This window comes from Triticum dicoccoides, chromosome 2A, assembly GCF_002162155.2.
Source record: "Triticum dicoccoides isolate Atlit2015 ecotype Zavitan chromosome 2A, WEW_v2.0, whole genome shotgun sequence".
Taxonomy (NCBI): Eukaryota; Viridiplantae; Streptophyta; class Magnoliopsida; order Poales; family Poaceae; genus Triticum; species Triticum dicoccoides.
This window is the reverse complement of record NC_041382.1, coordinates 506,997,188-507,020,677: the sequence shown is the minus strand read 5'-3', so window position 1 is coordinate 507,020,677 and position 23,490 is coordinate 506,997,188. Positions and strand designations below refer to the sequence as shown.

The 23,490-nt window shown below is 44.3% G+C and overlaps 1 long non-coding RNA gene across 7 annotated transcripts; it reads right to left on the bottom strand.

Annotated features, from left to right (window-relative positions):
• Positions 1–628: 628 nt before the first annotated feature.
• On the bottom strand, positions 629–5,819 carry LOC119355054. 7 transcript variants are annotated; one of them, XR_005171416.1, is made up of 10 exons: positions 5,271–5,818; positions 5,113–5,184; positions 4,544–4,610; positions 4,098–4,456; positions 3,257–3,400; positions 2,743–2,859; positions 1,921–2,053; positions 1,400–1,591; positions 1,162–1,216; positions 629–1,023 (listed from the first exon to the last, which is right to left on the bottom strand). It is a non-coding gene; the product is annotated as an uncharacterized LOC119355054 (long non-coding RNA). The 7 variants fall into 7 exon arrangements; XR_005171414.1 differs by having other exon boundaries at positions 1,162–1,591; positions 5,271–5,819; XR_005171415.1 differs by having other exon boundaries at positions 629–1,216.
• Between the last annotated feature and the right edge of the window lie 17,671 nt (positions 5,820–23,490).

Here is a 23,490-nt window from a genome sequence, read left to right as displayed (position 1 = left end):
TGCACACAAACAAATACTTGCAACCCAACACGTCAAGGGGTTGTCAATCCCTCAATGGTATTGAGATAGATTAAATTGTATAGGATTTGATTAATAGATCGGACTAAAACACAAAATAAAATAAATAAAAGAAAATTACAGCAATGTATTTTTAGGGCTTTTATATGAGAAAATATAGACCCAGGGGCCATAGTTTTCGCTAGAGGCTTCTCTCGAGAAAATAGCATACGATGGGTAAATAAATTACTGTTGGGCAATTGATAGAAAAATAAATAATTATGACGATATCCAAGGCCATGATCATGTATATAGGCATCATGTCCAAGATTAGTAGACTGAAACGATTCTACATCTACTACTATTACTCGACCGCTATCTAGCATGCATTGAGTGTATTAAGTTCATAGAAAAACAAAGTAATGCATTAGGCAAGATGACATGATGTAGACAAGATAAACTCACGTATGAATAAACCCCATCTTGTTACCCTTAATAGCAACTAGATGACTCGTTGCGCCAATGGCGCAAAGGCCGAGAGGGAGCCAAGAATTGTGGGAATATTCAGACACCCAAGTCTTTACTGCTGGTAAATAAATGCTTCGTTACAATGTGATACACAAGGGAAGTAGATAGGAAGGGACACATTATATAGATGGTATGAAGCTACATAGATGGTAGGCTCATAGGTTTAAACAAAGTCATTAAGATCAGTTTATGCTAAGTAAAGCTACATAGACAGAGATGCATCATGTAGATTGTTTTGATCACCCAGCTTATGGTAAACAGCTACATAGACAGAGATGCATCATGTAGATTGCTTTGATCACCCAGCTTATGGTAAACAGCTACATAGACAGAGATGCATCATGTAGATTGCTTTGATCACCCAGCTTATGGTAAACAACTACATAGACAGAGATGCATCATGTAGATTGCTTTGATCACCCAGCTTATGGTAAACAGCTACATAGACAGAGATGCATCATGTAGTTGCTTTGATCACCCAGCTTCTGGTCTCACCGCCTAGAGATGCATCATGCAATAATTTAAGAACATGTAGCAAAAGAGCAAACCAATACATTGTTTGACTTTGACCAAAACTGATATGCCTTCTTTTCAAGAAGGAAGGGAGTACAATTTAAATGTAAATAGGGAACTCACTCCACTTCCCTGGAACTCTGTCAGGTTTCCTTTCCTAAAATCTGCAAATAATATCCTAAAAAATCATAGTCAGTTATGCTTGTTATTATAGATACATGATACACGATATTCAGTATGATTCTGAACTACTTGAGCTCTAAGTTTTATTTGCAAAGCCTGACACACGACTAAGCTTCTTATATACATACATCACGTAATATGCTTGAATTCTGTTTGAATAGGGAGGGTGAGAACTAACAAAATTATCAGTGCACAACAATTTCCGATGAAAGAAGATCCGGCAGTCAAGCATTCAGGGAGGAACTAATCGGCGTCAGTCTCATGCCATATGTATTCAGATAGTTGGCATATACTCAGGCAATTGACCTCTTGGTAGTCTTGGTTCATCCATTGCACCGGTATATCCTCCCACCCTCCAATATGTGTTAAACTGGGTAAAAAATTGAAAGCTCAACATTGCAGTATACACAATAAAAAAGTTTCTGCAATGACAGCGAAAGAAATAGACATGTCTATCTAGAAGCAATAACACATCATGAAGCTAATAAGTAGAGATATACTGGTTGTTTAATCTGCAGGTGCTGCCATGTTCTTCTCAAGATCAAAATATTAGTAATCAAATTTCACAAATAAAACATCAAACAAACAATGGTTAATTAGTAAAGAACCAGTTTTATCTATTGCAGCGACACAAATTTCTTAGCTTGCGTACAACAACTCTTATGTGGTAAGAAGTCAATTCTGCTGGGTAGTAAGTACCTCGTGAGGATCTCCCACATGTCGTAGCGTCCAGCCAAGATGATGGAGATGGTTGGCATGGCGAAGCTGTAGGAGCCACCCATCACGATGGGGAGGCGAGACACGAAGAACATTTGCAGTAAGGTGTTTATGCCTGTAACGAACAAGAGCGTCTAAATTTCCTGGTATGTATATTGAATGGCTAAATTTTATTCAAATATCTGGTAGGTACATCCACAATGGCACAACAAATAATGTAGTTAAAGGTGTAAAAACTGTAGGGGGTTCATCCTTGCTTTGTGATACCAAAAGTTGCAGACATAAAATAAAATTTATCACACTATTATTGGCTCCGTGATGCTCATGAGCTTTATGAGTTCCAATTAGTTTCCTGGTATTTCTACCATAATCATTTGCCAATATAGAGACATATCACTGCAGAAGGTTTCTTCTTAAAAGGGAAATTAAAGACACACCCCTTCGGTTGGAATGAGTACAAGCTAGGTATATCACATATGCACCATAATAACTTCAAAAGGGGTGCAAAAATATGCATCCAGCATAGAACATAAATCCCTGTGTATAAGGGAAAAAATTAGTTTGCATATAAGGATATGATACATGAACGGACATAATTGTGTTTGTGTGTGTGTGCATGCGTGTGTCTCCAATAATTATTCTAGTAACATAATCTAATAGTTAACATATTAACAACACTATTGCTTGAAGGGTCCAATCAGAAGCTCCCAATTATTTTAGTCTGCCAAGTAATCTCTCTGTGTTGCAATCTTCAAGCATATTTTATAACCAACTTATTTATTGATAATGAGAAAGAAGAACTACCTGAGCAGCTGAGAGGAGGGCTTGTATACACTAAAATCCAATATTGTCCAGTGAGGGGATATTCAGCATACATGTCCACTGAAGCTACAATGCCAATGATCTGTTGTGATACAGTTCCTGAAATTTATGATACGCTATAAAATCATTTTGAGTAGTAGGCAACCATGTCATAACTGAATCTATCAGCAAGCAAAATTCACATTCCAATTTTGAAGTAAGCATACAGTTTCCGAGTTAAATGCTAGCATATTGTATGAACCGGAGAGAATAGATCTCAAGTGATTAAATAAGCAATAGATACAAAATCTGTACTCTGAGGCTGAACTTACGTAGAAACTTAATAACTAGACTATGTATGTAAGCTAGTAATCGCTCCCATAAACTGAAAAGGAAAGACTGCTGGTAAAAAGAGCCAACAAGACAACCAATATGCCCAAGCTCCAGAAAAAAGAAATAACCCAAATACACTGCCAAAGCAAATAAAAAAATGACAGGATAAAAAAGAATGATCAACCTGAACAGATCGTAGGAAAGGAACACCCAAAAATGGTGCGCCCCCTCCCACGACGGAGCCTGACGGAAGTGGCCGGTGGGCATCAGCGGCAGGGCCGAGCCATCTTCCTTGCTGGCTCTGTCTTCCCCATCTTCCTCGCTGGCTCTAATTAAGGCATCCAAAGAAGCAAGTAGCTAACATTAGTTTATAGAGCCTTGGAACTGGGCCACAAGATCATGGCAAAATAACAGGAGCACATCATTTCTTGTGGTTTGCATGGTCTCTCAAACTTTTCATGGCTGGTTTGCTATTACTTCCAATTTTGCTTGTACTGTATTAAATAAGCCCTATTAAAGCATACCAAAGATGGTTTTCTATGCAAAATAAATAGACCAACAATGAATGAAGCAAAAAAATATGCAGATGAAACCTTTCAATAATGAACTAATTCCTAGTTTAACCGAAAGGCATTACCGTACGTGAGAACAAATATTGTCAGTGAGCACTAACAAGAAAATTCAGCAGTGCATTATGCCATAGTTTCCTATGATCTAAACTGGTTGGAGACACGAATTGTTAATGCATCTTCCTTTGATCAAGAACTGGCTGGAGACACAAAGTATTAATATTTTACTTATAATATGAGCAAGAACAGAGCCAAAACTAAGGTCCCTAAGGAAATGCAGTATTATCTTTATGCTAAATATACATTTCAAACACATGTCAAATAAACTGGATTTGAGATAGTGTCAAATGTATCCCGCCGGTAACGAGCGCTATGGAGGGACACAGAAAAAAACATGCGCTTGGCCATGGAGGCAGTAAGGGCGCGGTGAGAGGTAGAGACGGGCGGCAGACCTACTTTATCTTCCCGGCGGCTGCACCCCGGCACGACCGGAGCGCAGCCATTTGGTAGGTGTTAGCGTCTTATCATCAACAGAAAGCAGCAGCAATGTGGGATTCTTATAAAAGAACCAAGACACAGTCAGCATTACATGCCAGTTCCGTGCCAAATCAAGCGCACTAATATCTGCAAGCATGCACTATGGCACCAGCATAATTTTCTCTTGCATGTAAAGCATATTTAATATTCGTTGGTAACTCCGAACCTGAATACCACCATGTTCACCAAATTTCCCATGTATCACTGGGAAGACAATGTCAACGTTGGCAGCAAGATGCTCCGCGAATTCAGACAGGGAGCCGAATTCTTGTGCTAGACTGTAGAAGGTGAAGTTTAGAACTGAACAATTTGATATGGACTAAACATTAGCAAGGAAGAGAAATAAACCATGGCAGTAAGCTCACCTTTCAAGCTTGAAATGAAAGTCTGAAGGGGTGTTGGAATACAGCCGTGGAGTAGGAACACAAGAGACTGTCATTTTACAAACAAAGTGCTCCAATCAATAAAATATTACCTTTTATCCATGAGGGTATCCCAATCAAACCAAACAGAGTAGGCAATTGTTTAATCAGAATTCAACCAAGGGAATTATTGTATGACCATGTGTAGAGAGACATGAAAGTGGGTTCAGATAATGCATCGGCAGATTCAGTTCAGACAAACTAACTAACACCACAAGTAAGCAGCGAATGACAGAATATTCAGCTAAGAAATGTTACTGAATGATTTCAGACAAGCGAATTCAGTATAGTCAAACTATTACTCCGGCCGAGTGTCAAAAACGCTCTTATATTATGGGACGGATGGAGTATATGATTATCAGATTATTTATAAAGAAACCAAAGCGGGATCCTCTGATAATGCATCGCCGTATTCAGTTCAGATAAACGCATTAGCAGCACAACAAAGCAGCGAATGACTGAATATTCACTTAAGGAATTAATAAGAGCAGTTAAGCAGATAGGTAGCTCACCTGCGCCGGCAATATTGCGAACTCGTTCATGCCGCAGTCGATGTAGTAGCAGCTCACCAACAAGTCCCCACCCTGCATCCAGCATTCCTCATCAGCGAACCAACAAGCAACCAACAAGAAAGGGCGCGGTGAGAGGCGGAGACGGGCGGGAGACCTACTTTATCTTCCCGGCGGCTGCACCCCACCATGACCGGAGCGAAGTCACCGCCACCCTTCTCTGGCACGGATCCACCGCTCGTGTGCACTTTCTTTGGCAGCGTCATCGAAGAGAAAACTGAAGGAGAGGAGGAGGCGTAGTGGAGAGCAGGGAAGGAGGGGAACGGGGCGAGGTGCGGAGGAAGCGGGTGAGGCGTTGGGGATGGGTACGATGGCCAGGGTGCTCCAACCCTGCTGCTCCTTCCCCCATCGCCATCCTCTGGTCTCCTTCTCTGCCGCACCCCTCTTCTCCACTCGACAGAGCATCGGGAGCTGGCGAGGGTGGGGTCGAAGACGCGGGAGCAGGAGAGGGGCGAGTGGCAACAACGACCACGCGCTAGGTCTTCGACGGGAGGAGGAGAGAAGTGGAGGAGAGGAGGCGGCGGCAGCAGGAGAGGAGGAGGCGGCGGCGGCAGGAGAGGAGGAGGCGGCGGCGGCAGGAGAGGCGGAGGCGTCTGCGGTTGGTGGCGGATTAGGTCACGGGCTAGCTTCGTTCTGCTCGCTCACTGCGTTGTCTGGCCTTTATATGTTCAATGCATGAAATGACAAAAATGCCCCTGGGAGGACATCGATTTTACACGCGGTGGCACAACGCTATACGGGGCGAATTTACACACGGCACAACGTTATACGGGGCGACGTGGATGGCTTCCTCGTGCCTAGCAGTTCTTGAGGGTTTATATGTTCAATACGGGGCGAATTTACACACAGCACAACGCTATACGGGGCGACGTGGATGGCTTCCTCGTGCCTAGCAGTTCTTGAGGGTTTATATGTTCAATGATACATGTGTGTCATGTCTCTTTCTATCACTGAGATTGAGCACCACAAGATCGAATCCATCACAAAGCAACTCTTCACATGGCAAGAAAAACCAATCTAGTTGGCCAAACCAAACCAAATTCAGAGAAGAAATACAAGGCTATAACAATCATGCATAAATTAGTTAAGAGAAAATTCAAATAATATTCATGGATAGATTTGATCATAAACTCACAATTCATCAGATTCCAACAAACACACCGCAAAAAGTCATTACATCAAATAGATTTCCAAGAACATCAAGAAGAACATTGTATTGAAGATCAAAAAGAGAGAATAACCAATCTAGCTACTAACTACGGACCCACATGTCTCTGGTAAACTACTCACGCATAATCGAAGGGGCAGCAAGGATGATGAAGAATCCCTCCATGATCGTTACCCCCTCCGGCAGATGCCGGAAAAGGCATCTAGATTGGATTTCGTGGTTCTGGAACTTCCGGCGGCGGAAAAAGTATTTTGTGGACTCCTCTAGGGTTTTTGGGATTTTAGAGTATGTAGCGACCCGACCCGAAAATGGCCAAGTCCCTGTGTATCTGTGCCATCCCTAGATCAATATGCTGGCACACACAGTACATCAATGTATATATCAAAGTGCAATCACATGTATAAGTAACGTAAAACTGATATGTACCTCATATGTCTCAGCTAAAACCGTCAAACCGATGTGGAGTCCCATCAACGCCAACGACAAGTTGAGTGTAGACCGTAACCCTATATCGCAACTCTTACTCGTCGAAGAAGTATCCGCAACATGAGACGTTGCAGCCGTGTAGGTCGGTGCATTGAATGTACCGGCAAGATCATAATAGAAAGCAAATGAGAAGACTATACTATATGCAATATGGTTTTTGTGGTAGTTCTAAGTTTATATTTTTTGCGAAAAGCTGATTTTTTCCCTTACAACCAAGGAGTTCGATGCAAAATTACTACAAAAGTTGGTTGTTGATGAAATGGTTCTGCAAACGAATTCTCATATCCCAATTACTAATAAAACCAAAATCCATTTAATCGGTAACAGTGTTGAGGATATCCTGACCAACCAATTCCAGTTGCTCAAATTGCCCGTAACCAGGGACACGGCTAATTAGTTAGTTTAACACTCTGCAAAGTTTTGTGCACTTTACCCGCAAGACTCGGTCGCCTACTTTGAAGTCCTTGCACTGCCTGGTGTTTGAGAACAGGATGTTCGAGACACAGTCTTTCCGAAGTACTCAACTATGCTAGAGCCCATAATAGCTTGCGTCTGCACATGGAAGCTTCTGGTCTTGAAAGATCTATCAACCTCTTTGAGCCTGGGTGGCCTTCCGTAAAACTGGGTGATCACTGGTCAATCCCCCAGATCCCCTGGTAAAAACTGAGTGATCAATGGTCAATCCCCAGGATCCCCCCCTGTAGACACGGGTAATCACTAGTCACTCCCTAGGATCCCCTGTAGAACCGGGTGATCACTAGTCACTCCCTAGGATCCCCTCTTGAATCTGTAGAACCGGATGATTACTAGTCAATCCCTAGGATCCCCTCTTCTTGCAAGTCATCCACCTAGACGTGTATTGAATTCTTGAAGTCTTGTAGTTTTGAAGTTGATCCAAATATTATTATCATACTCACATCTCACATTAAACACTCATGCCAATCCCCGTCTACTGGAGCATAGCTGTAACTAACTTAACAACGATTCTCGGGGCTTGGTGACAAGGGTATGAGTTCCTACCTCATGATTCTACTCAAGCTACAAGTTTCAATATTCCTATTGAATGCAAGAGGAAAAGTGGCACTAATGCAATAAAATCATAGGTATGCAAAATATGATCAAAGTGAACTTGCCTGGTAGTAGTTGGTGAAGTTGTATCGCTCTCACAAATCCTGATAGTTCTACTCGTCACACTCCGAGATATATATCGTAATGAATAAAATAAAATAAACATCCACGCCAAAAAGAAGAACCAAAAGAACATAAAAACAATATATGGCATAGCGCAAACAAGAACAACATAAAAAAGTTCAATAGATAAAATATGTTCTTATGGTGGATAAGGTGAAAAGGTGGAAAGAATCAACTCAATAGAGTAAATGGATGATGAACTATCGCTATATAAGCTTATGTTGAAAGGATTATTGAAACTTGCATGAACGGAAAGATTTATTCAATACAAATGTGATGCAATTGGATTCATCGGAAATGGAGCTATGGATAAACAATATGATCAAAAGAAGTTTGAATATGAACCTGAACAAATTTTGAAATTTCGGAAGTTGCAATAGGTTGATTTGATAGTTTCACTAGATAGGTGGGATCAAGATGAAAATCTAGTCGTTGGTTTCATCTAATTTGGATAAAGGAGTAAAACGTTATGGCCATTTGAAAAAATCAGGGCCAAGTTGTTTTACGGACCAAAAAACTATGTCTGAAAAACTCTAGGGTTAATGTGTAAATACGGAGACTAATTAATAATCTAACTATTTTATATATAAGACCTACATGGAACAAAATAAATAATTTAGATTATATTTCTACCGTATACTAGTTTAGTAATAATAAACTACATGGAAAGTCTTCGTTCCAACCGACTGATTTCTCACCTCGCATAAGTCGCGTCGTACTCCTTACACGTGTCCTTGTGGACGCAGGCGTGCGCCACCGCTTCCGCCCCTCGTCCTTATCCTTACTCTCGGGTCCGTACCTTATCCTCTCTGCTTCTCTTCCCTTTTGCAGTTTCTTCTCTGGCGTGGCCGACCCTCTCCTCTCTCTCACACCCCTTCTCCGCGAGCTTAGCCACTCCTCTTGCTACAACTCACATGAGAGCATCTCCCTCTTCTCCCCGTCCGTCCCCAACATCCTTTGGTATCCCTCGTGCAAGACGCTAGGTGCTCTCCGACTGGCCACGAGTTGTTGTAAGCTCTCCCAGGCGCAGCTGCTGTGAGATCTTGATGTTTACTATGCAACTTTATTCTTGTAGACTCGTGTTGGGCCTCCAAGCATAGAGTTTTGTAGGACAGTAGCAATTTTCCCTCAAGTGGATGACCTAAGGTTTATCAATCCGTGGGAGATGTAGTATGAAGATGGTCTCTATCAAACAACCCTGCAACCAAATACAAGAAATCTCTTGTGTCCCCAACACACCCAATACAATGGCAAATTGTATAGGTGCACTAGTTCGACGAAGAGATGGTGATAAAAGTGTAATATTGATGGTAGAAATATATTTTTATAATATGAATAAAAATAGCAAGGTAGCAAATAGTAAACGGGCACAAAAACGGTATTGCAATGCTTGAAAATGAGGCCTAGGGTCCGTACTTTCGCTAGTGCAATCTCTCAACAATGCTAATATAATTGGATCATATAACCGTCCCTCAACATGCAACGAAAAATCACTCCAAAGTTCCTATCTAGCGGAGAACATACGAAGAAATCGTTTCTAGGGTACGAAACCACCTCGAAGTTGTTCTTTCCGATCGATCTATCCAAGAGTTCATACTAAAATAACACTAAATAATTTTAGATCCATAATACTCAATCCGACACAAAGAACCTCAAAGAGTGCCCCAATATTTCTACCGGAGGAACAAAAGACGAGAGTGTGCATTAACCCCTATGCATAGATTACCCCAATGTCACCGCGGGAATCCGCGAGTTGAATGACAAAACACATATCAAGTGAATCAATATGATACCCCATTGTCACCATGAGTATTCATATGCAAGACATATATCAAGTGCTCTCAAATCCATGAATGTATTCAATCCAATAACAACAAAATATCAAAGGGAAAAAACTCAATTCATCACAACAAGATAGAGATGGGAAAACACCATATGATCCGACTATATTAACAAAGCCCGCGATACATCAAGATCATGACATATCAAGAACACGAGAGAGAGAGAGAGAGAGATTAAACACATAGCTACTGGTACAAACCCTCATCCTCGAGGGTGGACTACCGGAGATGAAGATGGCCACCGGAGATGATTCGCCCCTCCGGCAGGGTGCCGAAACAGGGTCTAGATTGGTTTTCGGTGGCTATAGAGGCCTGTGGCGGCGGAACTTCTGATCTAGGTTGACCCCTCGAGTGTTTTTGGAATATTTAGGAATTTATAGGGCGAAGAGGGGTGCGAGAGGCCACCGAGGTGGACACAAGCCACCTGGGCGCGCGTGGGCCGCCAGGCGTGCCCTAGTGGGTTGTGCCCCCTCGCACTACAAAAAAAGACACATCCGTGACATTTTGGGCCGAACGATTTTTTTTCTGTCATACTTATGACACTTTTATGACGATAATTGTGACAAAACCCGGTATCATCATAGATGTGGTGGGGTCCTACTTCTATGATAAAAAATCATGACAGAAAATGGCCTTTTTGTCCTGGGCGGGCCGGAGATGCAGTTGCATGACATTCTTTGGGCCGACCATGACGAAAAAAATATGGTAGAAGCGAGGGCGAGGAAAATATCGGGGAGTTCCCGGTTACGGTGGGTGGTCGGGGGCTGAGCGATGCACGTTTCTGTCATACGTACGCGCGTGTGTGTGAGGCGTTGGGCTCTAACTGAACCCGAGCGAGGCGTTGGGCTCTAACTGAACCCGAGCGATTGCACTGCAGGCTACGCATTACTAAACCCGAGCGATCGATCAATCCCTTGCTATTAACTAAACCCGAGTGATTCCTTCGCTACTGCTGCTAACTGGAGCCGATCGATGCTGCCTCTGGATGAACAGTGAGCGTTGTTGGGGTGGGTGGGGGGGTTGGATGAACAGTTCCCGATGGGGGGTTGGATGAACAGGACCCCGTGGTAGTAGAGGTCGTTGCCGCTGGATGAACAATACCCTGATCAATCGAGCCGGTGGATGAACGGGACCTCGTGGAGGGCTGGATGAACAGGACCCCGTGGAGGGCTGGATGAACAGTAGCCGGTGGAGGGCTGGTTGAACAGTAGCCGATGGAGGGCTGGATGAACAGTAGCCCTTGGAGGGGTGGTTCAACAGGACCCCGTGGAGAGGGCTGGTTGAACAGTAGCCGATGGAGGAGCGCATGGTGGAGGCTGGATGAACAGGAGCCCGTGGATGAACACTCGCAGGTGGAGGCTGGAGGAGGTCGACGGTGGATGAACAATAGCCCATGGAGGCAGTCGACGGTGGAGATGAACGGTATCCCGTGGAGTCTCGTTTTGCGATACGCCACACCCCTACCGATGAATAGGACCCCCATTTCGATCGTAGCGCTCCAAAACAAGTCAGTTTCCTCCGTTTTGCGGTACGCCACACCCCTCGATAAACAGGACCCCGTTTCCACCATAGGAGGTCTGTTTTCTCTGTTTTGCGGTACGCCAAACCCCTCTTGATGAACTGGATCCCGTTTTGACCGTGGCCTGTCGAACACAAGGCCGTTTCCTCCGTTTTGCGGTACGCCAGGCCTCGTTTCCATCGACTGTTCCGTCCAAGCCGGTTGGCTCCCGATGAACAGCACGCGTTCCGTTGCCTCCCGATGAACATGACACATTCTGTTGCCTCCCCATGAACACGACGATGGCGTAGCTTATTTGTTCCGACCCAGCCATGTACATGAGCCCTAGCCGTACGTGTGCATGAGTAGGCGTTCGAGACCCGCCCGTATGTACGTACGTGGCCGTATTTTCTTTCTTGCACCCTGGCCGCTGTACGTACATGTACATGCTACATGCGGGCCTGTACTACAACACATGCACGCCTCTACATCGACCAGTATGTATGTACATGTTCGCGACCAGAATGACAACGCTACGTACGCTTCGACTAGGTGGGTCCCGACTGTCAGGCACTTCCTTGCGTGCGAAGATGTAGCTGGTGGGTCCCAGCAGTCAGGGGCGAAACGTTTTTTTCGTGAAATATTGTGGCCCGTTCGGTGGGTCCCTGCTGTCAGGTGTGGGAATCATTTTTCTGTGTAATAAGGAGGCACTTCCTTGCTGCTGCCGTGGACCCAGCTGTCAGCCTCTCCATGTACAGTACTCTTCCGATGGAAGTCATTTCCTGACCACGTTGACCATGCCGCGCCGAGAGCATCAGGGCGATAGACGACGGCGAGGCCTAGGAAGGGGACAACGCGGAGCCAGGGAAGACGCGGTAGTGGATGCCCACGCGGAGGGGAGTACGTGGGTTGACTGCTTCGGCTTCGATGTGAGGCTGCCGTCGCCAAAGAATAACAGGAGGTGTGGGTGAGTATAGAGGGATGACATGGCTAGCGGTGGCAGCACATCTGGACATGGGAGGCAGGAGCAGGCGGCACGGCCGACACTTGTTTGGGCGGCTGGAGCAAGAAGACCAGAGGTTGAAGAAGCACTACGGGCGTTGGATGGACATCGTACGGTCACTGGAGCTAGAATCGTTCATATTGACTAAGTTGACAAAGCCCTCCGTCCCGTCAACTTAGTAGGCCCACAGGTCAGCCTCCCACTATGTTGGGTCCCAACTAGCAGGGGGGGTATTCATTTTTGTGCGTAATAATGAGGCACTTCCTTGCGTGCGAAGATATAGCTGGTGGGTCCGAGCTGTCAGCGGTAGTATTCATTCTTTTTGGCATAATAAGGATGCACTTCCTTGCGTGCGAAGATGTAGATGGTGGGTCCCAACAGTCAGGGGAAGAAAACATTACTTTTTAGGGTAAAAAGGATGCAGTTGCATGCATGCGTCCATGGGCGTGGTGCGTCCCCACTGTCAGCCTCTCACGTACAGCCATCTTCCGATGACTCTCGGTTGTTGACCATGTTGACCATACCGTGCCGAGCGCACCAAGGCCGGTGGACGACGGCGAGGCCCCAGACTGGAACGACTCGAAGATGGGGGAGACGCGGCAATGGAGTCACAGATGGAGAAGAGTGGGAAACTTGACTGGTTCAGGTGCGCGGCAGCACTGCCGCCCACGGGAGACAAGAGCAAGAACAGAGGTTGAAGAAGGAGCACAACTGTTGGATTAACATCCAACGGTCCAGCTGGTAGAATCATTTATTGACTAAGTTGACAAAACCCTGTGTACATGTCCGCTTAGTAGGCCCACAAGTTAGCCACCAAATATGACGGGTCACAACTGTCAACGAGAGGAATAGTTTTTTCGCATAACAAGGAGGCACTTCCTTCCGTGCGAAGATACAGCCGGTGGGTCCTGGCTGTCAGGGGGAGGAAACATTTTTTTCATCTTAATAAGGAGGAACTTTCCTTGCGTGCGACCATGGACCTAGTGGGTCCCAGCCATCAGGCTCTCCACGTACAGTCCTCTTCTGATGACTCTCATTTGTTGACCACACCGCGCCGAGCGCAGTGAGGCGGTGGGCGACGGCGAGGCCCCTGATGGGAACGACCCAGAGATGGGAAGACGCAGCAGTGGAGTCATAGATTGAGAGGAGTACAAAGGTTATAACTGGTTCTGGTGTGGCGTGGGGCTGCAGTCGGTGGAGAATAACAGGAGGTGTGGAGGGGTGGAGGGATAGCCTGGCTGGTGGCGGGGTAGCGCTTCGCAGCAATGCGTGCTAAGCAGAGCCGCTAGCCGCCGGAGGTCGGACCAGGCGGTCCCAGCGACGCTGGAGGAAGAATGCGAGAGATTAAAGGTGCATGTCGGCCATTGGATATAAATCCAATGGTTGTGGATGTCATAATCATTTGTTGACCAAGTTGACAACGCCCTACATAGGCTTCGACCTATTGTCCCACATGTCAGCCTGCAAAAATCTGGCATATATTTAACCCATGTTTTCTAGAATGTACAGTCCATTTGTTGGGCTGGGTGAACAAATAATTTCATGTCAATGCTGCCTATTTAATATTTTCTAAGAAATCCCAGCTCATTTGCACTTTCTTAAAATACATGAATTAGCTGGGCTCGTTCTATATATAATGTTAGGTTAGAAGGAGCAATTAATATCAAAAAATAAACCGTTGTGACACATTTTTATATATAAAATCAACAAATTAGCGAGTTATTGCTCAAAATAAAAATGAGCGCGTTATTATTACATTGGTCCTTAAAATCTTCACAAGCTTTTGTACGCAATCACCAGGATTTTCCTACTTGTGAGTCAAAAACAACCAGGATTTTCCTTGCCAACTTCTGTTAAACATTTACTTTTATAAGTTAATAACACGTGGGATGTTTTTATAATGTATATATAAGTCTCTATAAAATATACGATAATAGTAATAATATAAGTATATATAATGTGGTTAGAAGGGAAAACATAAATTAGACACAACATTATTATTCTTATATATAGATAAATAGAACAGAGATCTGCGTTTTATTAAGAAAATACATTATGTTGCCGATCTTTAAGAAAAAGTAAAACCTACGGTGGAAGGCCCATAGGACGGTATGACCTCAAAAAATAAGCTGAAACCACTGTCTCCGTATGTCGTGGGCTACGCATACCTAGGCCTAGCTAATACTTGTTCGCCCTATGGAAAAAATGATAGTACCAGCTGAGGGCTACCTCTGAAACAACGGCCAAACCATGGTTGTTTTCGATGATTCAGTCATTATCACATGCTGCATTCCTAAAGCTGGTTGTGACATTGTGGGCAACTTGGACAGCTAGAAGGAAAGCCATATATGAAGGGGAATTTCAGAGTCCTGCGGCAATACATGCTTTCATTAGCATGCACTTGATGGACCTAGAAATTATCAAGAGTCTACAACCAGCAAGGCCCTACAGGGAGGGTGAGACCCAGAGCACCACCAACAGGCTTTGTGAAGATTCATGTTGACGCGGGTGTTTCAACTGCCCATAGAAAAGGATCGGCCGCAACAGTCTGCCGCGACGAGCATGGGTAGTTCCTCACTGGTGGTTCTCGGTATCCAGGACCCAACTATTCTTGAGTCAATCGCTTGCCGTGAAGCATATGCTCTGGCAGAAGACCTGGCGCTCCATAATTTCAACATTGCCTCTGATGCTAAGCAGTTAGTGGAGGACATTAACAAGAATGCCAGGGGCACTTATGGCACGATCATTCATGAGACCAGGAAGAGGGCAAAGAGTTTTAACAGCAATGTCTTGTATGAAGGGCGTCGTTCTAATAACGATGCGCATAGCTCAGCCAAATACTCCCTTAGAATAGCTCAGGGGCGCCACATGTGGCTTTTACACCCCCACGATCCAGCATGTATCCCACAAACTGTGGTTTTTGATGAATAAATTTTTTGTTCATCCCTAAAAAAAAGCTAGATCCCCGAGCGAACTGGATTAAAGAGAGGGTCGGCGGCCCCGCTGAAGAAGCACATCAGACGCGATTTATTTTTCTTTAGTGGATGGCTCTCAATGGCATTTTTTACTTGCCTTTGCACCATACAACTTGTATTTTTAGCCTTCCAGTCCGTGGTGGACCAGCAGCCCATTTGCTGGGCGGGCCAACCTACAGAAACCAACACTCGATTTTTCATCAAGCCCCAAAAACAACACAATACTTTGCTTCTTTTGAGGCCGAAAACATACGGCAGGGGTTGAGCGGGGGAGGGGGAAGACAGAGCAAAAATATTAAAAAGAGCTGATGCGCTGTTGCTACCCTAACAAAGCAGGTGCAATTCTTCCCGGGAAGAAGGTGTGCCATTGACACCCACACATCATAAATCCCACAGTAGACATACTAACAAGTTCACACACAAATACAATAGAATAGGTAAACATTCGTATCAAACTCAGGTTCATGGGACACGTTCATATTCATAGCCAACATTCACAATCAACAACTCAAAAGATTCATATATACACAAGCTCATCATGTCTATGCATCCAAATGATTGATAGATCACACAACAATATTCATAGATAATTCACAAAAAGATTCAGATATACACATGTTCAGTATGTTTATGCAACCAAATGATTGAGATCACAACCAGTATCATCCATGGACAAACTTTAATTACCTAGGGTACATACTGGTAAATGGTATTCAGTCGGAGGTACTTCTTGCTAAAATTAATGCTTGTACGAGTAAACTTTCGAGTACATAAGAGGCAGCACAGACAATCTGAACTTTGCTTGTAGGTTTATCCTCAAATAGTGGCCTCGTGCCGAGGGAGGTTTGAGCAACTTGGCCACTACTTTCATCCAACTAGTTTAATGGCTCATCTTGGTCCTGTAGCTCGCCTAAATTCTACGTTGCAGACAAGAAAGGCGGCGGTTGAGAAAATGAACCACCCAAATTTTTTGTGCAGTTCAACTGAAATGGCGCATCCCTGGCGTGCAGACTGATTAAGTGCCAAATGAATATACGCGTTGACCAACTTGTCTAGAATCTTTAGACTCCATGCCATACAGTTCGCTACCATATGTGCCGATAACCAAAAGGCACAAGTTGGGACCAAATACTGGACTGCGTTTTTCTGGGTTATGCGCCAAGCAATATTTTTGGCGTTCACTCTCCTAATACTTGGAGTTTGACAACTGGTTGGCGCCGGTTGATACTCGAATGAATATAGGCACTTCTTCTTGTCAACATCGATGCTTGTCTGAGTGAACTTTGGAGTACATAGCAGCAGCATAAGTACATGTCCATCTGATCTTTTTGTGCAGTTCTACTGAAATCACCCAATGTAATTATTTGTCTGCAAGTTCAGGCTCCAAGTTACTCCTTTATGAAATCGGCAAACAGTAGCACAATACCAAATTACCAATACATATGACAAGCACAATAATCAGGATAAATACCAGTACCAACCCATGTGAGGTAGCATATCAATTACTATTTCTTTTGACAGGAAGCCGAGATAAGCCAAGCGACTGATAGCAAAGGAAGGAAGCAAGCCCAGATTAGCGACTGACGGAAAGGAAGGAAGCTGTTGAGGCAATGAAGCACCCAAAGTTTTTGTGCAGTTCCACCAAAATCAAGCATCGCTATTGGCACATATATTGAGAGTGAGATTACTATAATAGTGGCACTAGTTGATGAAACATACACTAACAAATAGAAGCACCCTCATTATCTTAATGGGTAAAGTTAGCAACATAGTAGTCTTGCTTAAAGAGAGGTATTAGTTTATCTAATCAGTGCCAATTAGGTCAAGACTCAAAGCATTTCCATGTATCATAGGTTGCAAAACTTTAACGTGCAAAGATAAAGGAGTTTCTCATGATAGTAGCACGATACAAATAGAGATGACAACAAACTAACATGGATGAAGGCCTTAGGCCAGTACCAACCTGAGCAAAAAGCTTATTCATGTAGTCCCAGAAGAGATGATAAAGCACTCACTGGAATCACACAATAGTATATATTTTTGTGCACTTCAAATGTATGGTTGAAATCACTCTTGTTTACCAATGCTGAGATTATATCGAAAGATTATCAAGAACTTCCAGCAGAGTTAAAGCACTGGTTGGGATACAGTTCATTGCATTGTCTTGTGTAGTTCCACTAAAATGTATGATTAACACAACATGATCCCTGCTTGCACAAGTAGGAACAAGCTGAAACCTTCATTAGCTTAGTGAGAAAGGATAGAAAGACATTAGCATATTACTCTAACAGTAGCATCAAATTCATCATGAACAATAGGCAGAAGTGGAAGGGCTCCCTGGAGGATCGTCTCACATGTAAGGTAGACGTTGCCGGAGCCCTTGAATGGCCTCGACTAAGGCATCGGCTTCAGGAATATCACCTTGGCACTGTTTACTCTTCTTCTTCCTCTTCATGATCTGTTTCTCTTTCTCCTCACCAGTTGGTGAAACCAAGTACATGATTGGTCTTCTATTTCAGAATTGGTTTTGTCAGTGAGGGAGTACAAGTGTACTATAGTAAACAATAGCATTATTTTATCATGGCAGTCGCAAAATAGAGATGAACACATGCATTAAATATCATGCTTACCTAAAGGACGGTTATGGTGCCAATATGGATGATGAGGATTGGAACACAGATCTCCCTTTGTGCAGTTCCACCGAAATGAATCAACTGTTCCATTCTGACATTCCAGTTAAACAACACAAAAGTCACTTCTTTTAAGAAGTGTTTTGTGCAGTGCACCAAAAGGTCACAACAGCAACCAGGTGAAATGGATATCCCTGTTTGTGCAGTGCACCAAAAGGTCACAATAGCTACAGAGGAAACAGTCAGAGTCTCAAACAATTATAGGCAAAACATTTGGCTAAACTTGTCATGGCTTATAACAGTGGCATGGCTTCATTTTACCAGGGGCATTAGATTAAGAACAACTAAATATTTGGTGTAAGGGCATGGGACAGTGGGTGCACCAGCAGTCCAACACCATGTACCTAAACCGGGGCATAAAGTGGTGATTCAGAGTTTGTTGCCCCGAGAAACAAACATCCAAGAAACATATCTGGGTTGGTCCCATTTTTGTTCACTCTAGCCATCTACTCCTATGTTTTTTCGGAAATGGAGGCGTGCCCCCGGCCTGCATGTATGTATGAGCGCTTGCGTCTGTACTGATGTTCAAAAAAATGACGCATGCAGCCATCTTATGTGTGGATAGCAAATATAGTCCTAGTCATACACCACTGTGTATCGCGTTTCCCCTATATTCCCCTTTTCGACCAAGAGAACGGTTGGATGACCAGTCTGTGCTACTTTCACCCCTATCCTCCCTATTTGTACCAAGTCTGATGTACATACTAAATTCCCCCACCCCCACTTTATTTCTTGTTTGAACCAAGTACAAGACTCTACTCCATGAAGTAGCTTTACCTCTAACAATAGAAGAAAAAAATATGTGTCGTTGGACCATCCGATCGAGAGGGGCTGAGAGGTAGAAAATGATGCACATGCAGCGACGTAACGAGCTGGGGAAGTAGAGCTAGGGTTGGTTCGAAGGAAGATATACCTGAAGGTCATCGGGACGTGGATATGTGGGCGGTGGGAGGCCGGATCCGCCCACACTAGGGTAACGACGAAGGGTTTGGAGGACCTCCCGCGCCGGTGCTGGGCCAGAGATAACGGTGTGGCCGGCAGTGGGTCTCCTCCCTCGCTATTGACGATGGCCTAAACGCTGCCCCTCCTCCCCTTCACCGGTGGAGGGGGATCCGTCTGGATCTGTAATCAGCAGTGAGGATAGAAAGACAGTGTTTTTTGAAGGGAGAAAGACAGTGTTACCACTGCTATCTTGTTTAGATCTGGAGAGGATGAGAGTGTGTGAATAGAGCAACCCTAGCAAGCAAGCGTGGAGGCTCCGACCTATATATACATAGTGGGGTAGTTTTCCTTTTTCACTCCATCAAAACAATCGTTTAAAATTATGTACGTGCCAGGTCGCCGTTTTTTTGAGTTGTTGATTGTTTTTTGAGATAGCTACCCTCTTATTCCAAGTGGTGTTACGGTGTGCCAGGTCGCACTTTGTAAGTCTGATACAAGTCCCTACATTAAATGAACAACCACCCCCTCGTAAAATTTGTGAACAAGCCCACGACTAAAATTATGGGAAACGTGGGCTGCCCCAACATGGATTATTATTTATATTTTCTATGTGGGAGTATCCTCAAAACAAAACGTGAGAGTACAATATTTATTGGGCCCCTTTGTAATTGGTGTTAAATTTTGACCAAAGATTTAACTGACAACATGTTAGTGCATGTTAACAAAAATTATATCGTTTGATTCGTATTTGAACATAGTTTTCAATTATGTAATTTTGTGTGGCATGCATGAACATTTGGTTAGTTAAATTTATAGTCAAAATTTGGCAAGGTGCATTAAATCAACACATGCAAGTATCAAAAGGAGTCACGGCATGCATGCATGAGTTGTAATTAATGCATCAGTAAACGTAAATTATTGAAATATATCGAGTCCAGTGCTTTGATGTGTCGCGTCAACTCGTACAAGACCGAGAAGTTTGATTACTGCAACGCCCTCTCCCTCGCGCACTTGCCTTTGGCTGAATGACAGGTGGGCCACCCACCTGTTGGGCCCACCTGTCATACACGCAAAGGCAGGAGCAGTAAGTCAATGAAGCTGCGTCCCTCCCTTGCCCATGAGCGTGGTGGCTGGCAGGACTAAGAGAAGCTTTCATTCGCTACACACTCTCCCTCCCGCACGCGGTGGACATGTAGCAGTTCAATCGGTGCCAAATGGCCAGAAGAATACTGTATTACTCCTCCACTACAGTAGTACTTCATCATTGTTCGACTTCCCGAACAGGCGAAGAGCCAAGCGCAGCCCATACGCTCGTGTGGCAGTTTCATGTGTAGAGTAGTCTAGGATAGCGTGTATCGTGCCTGTAAGCTTAAAATCGTTGGGGTCGGCTCCATGCTTTTTTATTAGAATAATCTTCTCCCCCTACCTGTCATCCTAGTGATTATAGTTTGCACGTTCATCTGATCAAGACAGGAATATATGTTTTAATTTGTGGTGGGGTAAATGTTAGAGGTTGCAACAAATATAGAGTATACAACAAGCTATCCCTGCCACACATAGTGGACGAACATGCAACAGTGGATTCGATACTGTATAAGTAGTAGTAACATCATTGTTCGTCTTCTCGAAGAGGCGAAGAGCCAAGCGCAACCCAAACGTGGCAGTTGCAAACGCTCGCCACAGTGTGTTTGGTTGCATTCTCATCTCAGCATAGTTGTTCCCTCTTCGTGCATGCTCATCCTAGCACCCCTCTTCATGCATGCTCCTGGTGTATTTATGTTAAGATAGTGTGGACTCATGCACCCTTCATACACCCGACCAAACATCAAAGCATCCGGGCCCGCGTGCCATCCACCAAATTACAACAAGGTGCTATAGTCGAGACTCACCGGTCACCTCGGTGTGACCGTCATGACCCATCATATCACAAAACCCACACCTTTACCGGCAGTGGTAAAGTGGCCTCGAAGTTGGACTGGACGAAGCAACCATCATTTCACTGGAACGCTCGTTGAAGCCCTTTCTCCCCTTTCTTGAAAAAAACCTCACTCCAGGCTACTCACTTCTGCCATTTTTCTTCTATACCGACGGAGGAAAGGTGGGCGAATCAGTGATGCTACTATATTTTCATTCCAAGAATCTTATTTTTGCGAAGCACCGACCGATTCTCACAGCCTATTCTTTTCCCATTTTCATTGCGATTGTGGTTTCCTTTCGATTGCTTTTTGTTTGTCAGTTCATTGATGGATCCTGTAGCACTAGGCAAAGATTTGCCGGCGGACAACCCACTGGATACAACACTCTCCAGGAAGCGAGCACCGACCAACGAGTTGACCATGTTGGCGGGCCAACCCATGGAGACGAAGAACTCCAAGAAACAAGCACTGGCCAAAGAGTTGACGACGTTGGCGGACGAACTCCTCAAAGAAAGTTGGAAGAACAGCAAGGGCCCCACTGTGCCTACCCCAAAAACTCTAATGGCCACCTATGCGAGGCTCAAGGCCGAATTTGAGGAGATAGTCGCCGTTGAGAAGCAGTATTCCCCTGGCAAGGTGATGGCCCTCATCGAGGACGAGGAGATGGCCCCCGGAGGGATGGGATCCCCCGGTGAGTTGCACAAGGTAAAAAATAATGGCTTACCATAGTTGTGGTTTTTTGATTATTTGCAATGTGTTTGCTAATATGTTAGGGTTGTGTAGGTGCCGGTGGACGTCCTTGATGATTCCGATGTCGTGGCCTGTCCTGTGGACAACCCCCCAGAGATCATTTTCGATGTCACGGTCCGTCCTGTTGACATCGCCCCGGAGATCGATTCCGATGCCGCTGTCCATCCTGTGGACATTGCTACCTCTTGAGTATGCATTGGTTTTCCCTTGAAGAGGAAAGGGTGATGTAGCAAAGTAGCGTAAGTATTTCCCTCATTTTTGAGAACCAAGGCATCAATCCAGTAGGAGACTACAAGCAAGTCGCCTAGCACCCGCACAAACAAACAAGAACCTCGCAACCAACGCGATAAAGGGGTTGTCAATCCCTTCACGGTCACTTACGAAAGTGAGATCTGATAGAGATAATAAGATAAATATTTTTGGTATTTTTGTTGTATAGATTGAAAACTAAAGATTGCAAAATAAACGACGACAGAAATAGCTAGTTGACGGGAAATAATATGATGTAACGTAGACCCGGGGGCCATAGGTTTCACGAGTGGCTTCTCTCAAGATAGCATATATTATGGTGGGTGAACAAATTACTACCGAGAAATTGATAGAAAAGCACATAGTTATGATGATATCTAGGCATGATCATGAACATAGGCATCACGTCTGTGTCAAGTAGATAGAAACGATTCTGCATCTACTACTATTACTCCACACATCGACCGCTATCCAGCATGCATCTAGAGTATTAAGTTCATAAGAACATAGTAACGCATTAGTAAAGATGACATGATGTAGTGGGATAAACTCAAGCAATATGATATAAACCCATTATTTTTATCCTCGATGGCAACAATACAATACGTGCCTTGCTGCCCCTGCTGTCACTGGGAAAGGACACCACAAGATTGAACCCAAAGCTAAGCACTTCTCCCATTGCAAGAAAGATCAATCTAGTAGGCCAACCAAACTGATAATTCGAAGAGACTTGCAAAGATATCAAATCATGCATATAAGAATTCAGAGAAGAATCAAATATTGTTCATAGATAATCTTAATCATAAACCCACAATTCATCGGATCTCGGCAAACACACCGCAAAAAGAATTACATCAAATAGATCTCCAAGAACATCGAGGAGAACTTTGTATTGAGATCCAAAGAGAGAGAAGAAGCCATCTAGCTAATAACTATGGACCCGAAGGTCTGTGGTAAACTACGCACACATCATCAGAGAGGCTATATTGTTGATGTAGAAGCCCTTCGTGATCGAATCCCCCTATGGCAGATCGCCGAAAAAGGTCCCCAGATGGGATCTCACGAGTACAGAAGGTTGCGGCGGTGGAAAAGTGGTTTCGTGGCTCCCCTGGATGTTTTCAGGGTATAAGAGTATATATAGGCGAAAGAAGTAGGTCGGTGGAGCTGCGATGGGCCCACGAGTGTGGGGGGCGCGCCGCCCTACCTCATGGCCGCCACAATGCTTCCTTGACGTCCACTCCAAGTCTCCTGGATTGCGCTTGTTCCAAAAAAGATCCCCGTGAAGGTTTCATTTCGTTTGGATTCCGTTTGATATTCCTTTACTGCGAAACACTGAAATAGGCAAAAAACAGCAATTCGCATTGGGCCTTAGGTTAATAGGTTAGTCCCAAAAATAATATAATAGCATGGAACAATAAAAAATTATATATACGTTGGAGACGTATCAGACATCGCCCCGGAGATCGATTCTGATGTCACGGTGGACATCACCCCAGAGATCGATTCCCATGCCGCTGTCCGTGCTGTGCTCATTGCCCGAGAGATCGATGACAAGAAATAGTTGGTCACGCTAATCCTTTAGGGTAGTTTGCATTGTGTTTAATTACGAGAA